General features: G+C 34.1%; 1 long non-coding RNA gene across 4 annotated transcripts in view; it reads left to right on the forward strand.

The window, feature by feature from the left end:
• LOC144317108 (uncharacterized) overlaps positions 1–5,798 on the forward strand; it is a 47,534-nt gene extending 41,736 nt beyond the window's left edge. For all 4 annotated transcript variants that reach the window (XR_013382989.1, XR_013382987.1, XR_013382990.1 and 1 more), the window contains one exon: positions 5,633–5,798. This is a non-coding gene — a long non-coding RNA (uncharacterized LOC144317108). The remainder of the gene's footprint in view (positions 1–5,632) is intronic.
• Positions 5,799–6,000: the final 202 nt, after the last annotated feature.

The following is a 6,000-nucleotide window of genomic DNA, read 5'->3' on the forward strand; positions in this document are numbered from 1 at the left end:
AGCAGTGTAATACAGTAATAATTTTTTAAGAATCTCCAAAAGCCAGAGATTATTTTAGAAAACAGTTGTTTCATTGAATTAAAAATATATTAGGGCAGCCCCAGTGGCCCAGCGGTTTAGCGCCACCTTCAGCCTGGGGTGTGACCTGGAGATCCAGGATCGAGTCCCACGTCGGGCTCCCTGATGGAGCCTGCTTCTCCCTCTACCTGTGCTTCTGCCTTTTTCTCTATCTCTCTGTCTGTCATGAATAAATAAATAAAATATTTAAAAATATATATGTATTAAAAATTCTAGCATTAAAATTATAATTTTTCTTATACAAAATTAAATAGTGCTATATTTAATAGCATTAAGTATCTATAAAACCTACATGCCAGTGAAAATATCTAACACTGATTACTTCTAGATTTTTAACAATAATCCACTTTATTTTTGACATATAACCTTCAGCACTATCATTAAGACAGCTTCTTACAGACTCTTATCCCCTGTAAAAACCATTGTCGTGGCAATCAAAGAAAGAATAAAATAGCTCTTTTGCATGGTTTAAACATCTTTCACTCGAATTACTTAAACTTTTATATTAAATTCATGTAGTTATAGTACAAATAATAGTGGAAATATGTGTACAGATAATTAAATATAGAGAATATATTTTTCAGGTTAAGTGCATCTTTATTGATTTTCTGCCTCATTGAACTATCAATTTACTGGAAGAGTGGTGTTGAAGTATCTAATCACAGTAGTGGATTTGTCTATTTCTCTTCACAATGCTATTAGTGTTTGCCATCACATATTTTGACACTCTGTTTTGATGTAAACATGTTTAAGATTGTTAGATTGTCTTGGAGAATTGATTTCTTTATCATTATATAATATTCTTTTTTATGGCTGTTTTTCTTATTCTCAAGTCTCTTTTTTCTAAAATTAATATACCTATGCAAGGTTTCTTTGGATAAATGTTAGGATCATATATACTTTACTATCTCTTTACTTTTTTTTTAACACCCATAGGAGAGAAAGAGAGTGAGTGAACACAGGGGGAGGGACGGAGGAAGAGAAAGAATCCCAAGTAGGCTCCACACTCAGCTCAAAGCCAACATGGAGCTCATCTCACAACCCTGAGATCATGACCTGAGCTGAAATCAAGAGTAAGACACTTAATCAACTGAACCACCCATGGGCCCCTCTATCCCTTGATTTTTAATCTATCTCAGTCCTTATATTTAAAATGACTTTCTAGGGGATCCCTGGGTGGCTCAGCGGTTTGGCACCTGCCTTTGGCCCAGGGCAAGATCCTGGAGTCCCGGGATCGAGTCCCACGTCAGGCTCCCAGCATGGAGCCTGCTTCTCCCTCCTCCTGTATCTCTGCCTCTCTCTCTCTCTCTCTCTCTCTCTCTGTATCTCTCTCTCATAAATAAATAAATAAATGTTTAAAAATAAATAAATAAAATGACTTTCTTGTAGACAAAATAGTTGGCTCTTATTTTGTTATCCATTCTGACAAGTGATAATTAAATCAGTATATTTAGACCATTCATATTTTAAGTAATTATTTTTATAGTTAGATTAATATCTATGTTTTTATAAGATTCTATTTGTTGTATTTATTCTGTTTCCCTTCTTTCTTTGCTTCCTTTAAATTGGTCATTTCATATATTTCACTTATCTCTTCTCTGAGCAAATCAGTTATACTTTGAAACATTTTTAGTGATTATCCTAAAGTTTCTAATTATTTTTTTTAGCTAATCTAAGTCAGTGTTGAAATAACACTATACCATTTTACATGTAGGTTGCATTTATGATACATCTCTAATTCTTCCATCTTGTCCCTTGGGATATTGCTATTAATTGTATCAAGTGTCCAGATATTATGGTCAGTAAATACATAAAGACATTGTTACCTTTAGACATTAAAGATCATTAAAGAATAAGAAAAGTAAAAGATTGTATTTTGCCTTTATGTATTCCTTCTCCGATGCTCCTCCTCACATAAATCCTGGTTGCTGATCTTTATCATTTTCTTTCTCCTTGAATAGTGTATTTTAACATTTCTTGTAGGCATGAATCATGTTGATAGGTTCCCTCAGTTTTTGTCTGAGAAAGTATTCTGGTTTGCTTTTGAAGCATAATTTCACTGACTACAGAATTCTAGGTTGGTGGGGTTTTTTTTCTTTCAGTTCTTTAAATATTTCACTTCACCCTCATCTTGTCTCTCAGTGCCTGATATAATTCTTATTCTTGTTCCTCTCTAGGTATGGGGGTGTCCCCTCCAGGCTTCTTTCAAGAGTTTCTCTTGAATTTTCTGCATTTTGACTAATATATTCCTAGTTGTCATATTTTTTTGTTTGTTAAGTATTTAACCTATTTGGTATTCTCCAAGCCTCCTGGATCTGTGCTGTGCTGTCTACTGTTAACTTGGAAAATTATCGCCATTTTAATTTCAAGTATTTATTGTTTAATTCTCTTTTTGTCACATTATTACTACAATTATATTTATGATATACCTCTTGATATTAAGGTTTTATGCGTGTTTCTTTCTGGTTTATTATTTTTTTCTATGTATTTCCTTTTGGGAATTTTATATTGACATATTTTCAGGTTCACTAATTATTTCTTCAACCATGGCTAGTCTACTGATGAACTATTCATCTTTGTTCTAGTGTTTTTGATTGAGCATTTCTTTTTTGATACTTTCTTAGAGTTTACATCATTTTGCTTACATTAACCACTGTTCTTGCATGTTATCTACCTTTTTTCATGACAGCCCTTAACATATTAATCATAGTTAATTTCCCTATCTGTTAAATCCAATATTAGTATCAGATGTGAGTCTGGTTTGACATTGTCCCTTTCTCTTCAGTGTTTCCTCTTGCCTTTGGCATGTTTTGCAAATTTTATTGAAAGACATCATATTGGGTGATAGGTTTCATGTTAATCTTGTTATGAATTCAGCTGTGTCTAATAATTTCTGTCATTGTAGATTCTAGAGGCTTTAATCCCTCCACTGTCCCTGTTTTTTGACACTCTGCTGACTCCTCCTTAAATAGACTTTCTGTCTTGCCACTCTTTCTGTTTTAAATCATTTTTATTATACTAGAGAACTACTGGTATGATGGTAGATCTGAGGGAGGGTAAGTTTTCTATAATCTTATTGATTTATTCTGTCTGTTAGTGGTCTTGGGTCCCCAGTCTATGAACTTCACAGTGTTTCTCCAGTGGCTTAGCTTTTTATGCCTTAGGTGACAAAAAAAGGGTAGAGGGCGCTGGACTGGAAAGAATGACCTCCTTCAAGTTGAGATAAGGCTCTAGTAGGTCTTTGCAGAGTAGACTTTTATAGAAAATATTCTCGGCATAGTTCAAAATGATTACTCTCCCTCTTCACCTGCTAGATTTAGAACTTCATTTTGTGAACCTGGTGGGCTTCCTGCAGGTGATACACATGAAATTGTAAACTCCAGTAAGACTATGGCTGCAGGAGTTTCTTACTCCCATGGTAATCCACATTCAGGTTATAGTAATTCATCAAAAGTGTCATCTAAGTACTGCTATCTGTTCATGGCTCCAGCAGCTTTTGATGCAGAAAGGCAGATCTTGACTGTGACTATGTATTCATGTATCTCTTGAGATTTCTAGATGACAGTTTTCCTTAAGACCTCAAATGCTTAGAAATAGTTGATTTCCAGTTTATTCTGTCTTCTCTGGTTGTAAGGACAAGCTCGATGATTTCCAGGTTCTTTACATGTTTACACTTATATCCTACTATATGTTAGAGCTAAAAGTGAAATTCCTAGAATATATTTCTAAAATATAATTTCCCAGTTTTTTCAAGCATAAGGTATTGTCCTTCCAACAAATGAATATACTTTCTTTCCCCCTTTTTCCTCCTCCCTCCTTGCCTGCTTGCTTCCTTTCCTCTCATCTCTCTCTTTCTACACCAAACTCCACATTCTGCAGTTTTTAGACTGAGGATATACTTTATTGTAAAAGACTTAAATTCAGCCAATTTTTTACTTCTTTGGCCCAGTACTTATAATTACTTGGCAACATTTTTAAAAACATGAGATTTCATACAAAAGTAAAGATTTGCTCTTTCTCTTCAAAATTGAAAGTGCTGGCAATGATGAGTTCAAAATTATACACAGAAACTATAATTTAAAGTCAATTGCAGATGTTTCATTTAGACTAGGTATGTTCTATTATATCTATCACATTGAATAGAAACACTTATTTTATTTATGTTAACTTCTCCCAGCCATACATTTTGTTTTGCTACTGAAATGCAGTTGTGATCCAAACTCCTTGGAATTAAATCAGATCTCACAGGTTAATAGCACAGCTCCTGATGAGACAACTCTCACATCAGACACCAATCATGGGCTCTGGATTCACCTGTACTCTTACTATCAGGTTACAAATGAGCAGTTTCCCCGCTAACCTCTCAGGTTGAAAATTTAGCTAGAATGTACTATTCATAGAACTCAGGTAAGTGCTATACTTACGGTTGTGATATTATTATAAAGGAGGAAAATAACAGCCAGCTAAAAGAGACCCAAAGAGAAAGCTCTGGGAGCAAACAAGAAGCTTCCATATCCTCAGAACATGTTAATTTTCACATCAGGGTGTATCACCAAGAAATTCATCTGACCTTTGGTGACCAGCTTGAACTGATATTTTATTATGCAGGCATGATTTAGTAAATCTCTGTGGTTGAACTCCATCTCTAGCATTTCTCCACTCCCAAGAGGGCAGGCTGATCTCACATGGCTCAAAGCTCCAATCCACTAATCGCTTCTGCTGTGTTTTGTCCCCATCATGAGTCATTTCATTGACATAAACTGTTTTGGAGCCAACAATTAGTCACCTAATTAGCATTAATTCAGGTATGACCCTAGGGTCCTGCCATATATAACAAAGACACCCCTACCACTCAGGAAATTCCAAGGGTTTAGAGGGGTTTTTCCCCAGGAACCAGGGACAAAGAGAAGCCAATTTTCATACCATACTATAGGCATACATACTTAGAGGCCAAGTTCTGAAGACATAAAACTATAAGCAAAAAATGCAGTCATTGAGAAAAGATAGAGGTTGGTCTGTCAATAAAGAAAACTAGAGGCTACATTACAAGTACTGATAATTATTAGATGCTAAATAATCATTTAAGTTGAGTTGTAAATTCAGCAATTTCATTAAATTTTGTACTCAAGTAAATAACTTAATTCAGAGTACTAAAAATCATAATAGCTAACATTTACAGATTTTTCCAGTGTGCAAACTACTATACATTTTAAATATTTTATCTCAAAAATCTCAGAACAGTTCTGCAAGATGGGCATTGTTTTTCCAGTTTTACAGATAATGCATTTTTCTCCATTCGATAAAATAATATTCAAAGACAAATGCAAATAAGTGGCAGAACAATGATTGAATCCACCTATAAGACAGTTTTAAATATTGAAATATATTTTGCAAATATAAGTTAAATTAATATGCTTACCTAACTACTCTAAAGTTGTAGAATTAATTTTGACTGAATCTCATTTTTTAAAAAATTGTTCCATTACTGAATACAAAGTAATACGAATAATAATTTTACCTAAATATTTTTTCTTTAATTCATTTGCTTTTGTAGTGGAAGAAAGAAATGGATAATTTCCTCTATGCCCTACCAAATTCTCTTAACTGAAGATGACATTTAAGCCTGAGTCCTAAGCTATTTTGGAGTGTTACTCATTTTCCCTGGGTAGCTTCCATGTATACCCGAACTATATGTGTTAATAAACTACTGGTTTTTTGTTGTTGTTGTTGTTGTTGTTCTGTTTTGTTTTTTTTATTCCTAAAGACAAAAGAAAGGTGTGAGGGAGGGAGGCTAATTATGAGAAGGCAACCAGGAAAAGCACAGCAAAAAAGGGTAAGTTTTATTATGAAGACTAAACCACTGCCTTCTCCACTGGTAAGATTCTTTTGTGATATCTGTTTCTGGTAATAATAGAGATATAT

The sequence above is a fragment of the Canis aureus genome, chromosome 7 (genome assembly GCF_053574225.1).
Source record: "Canis aureus isolate CA01 chromosome 7, VMU_Caureus_v.1.0, whole genome shotgun sequence".
In the NCBI taxonomy this organism is placed as follows: Eukaryota; Metazoa; Chordata; class Mammalia; order Carnivora; family Canidae; genus Canis; species Canis aureus.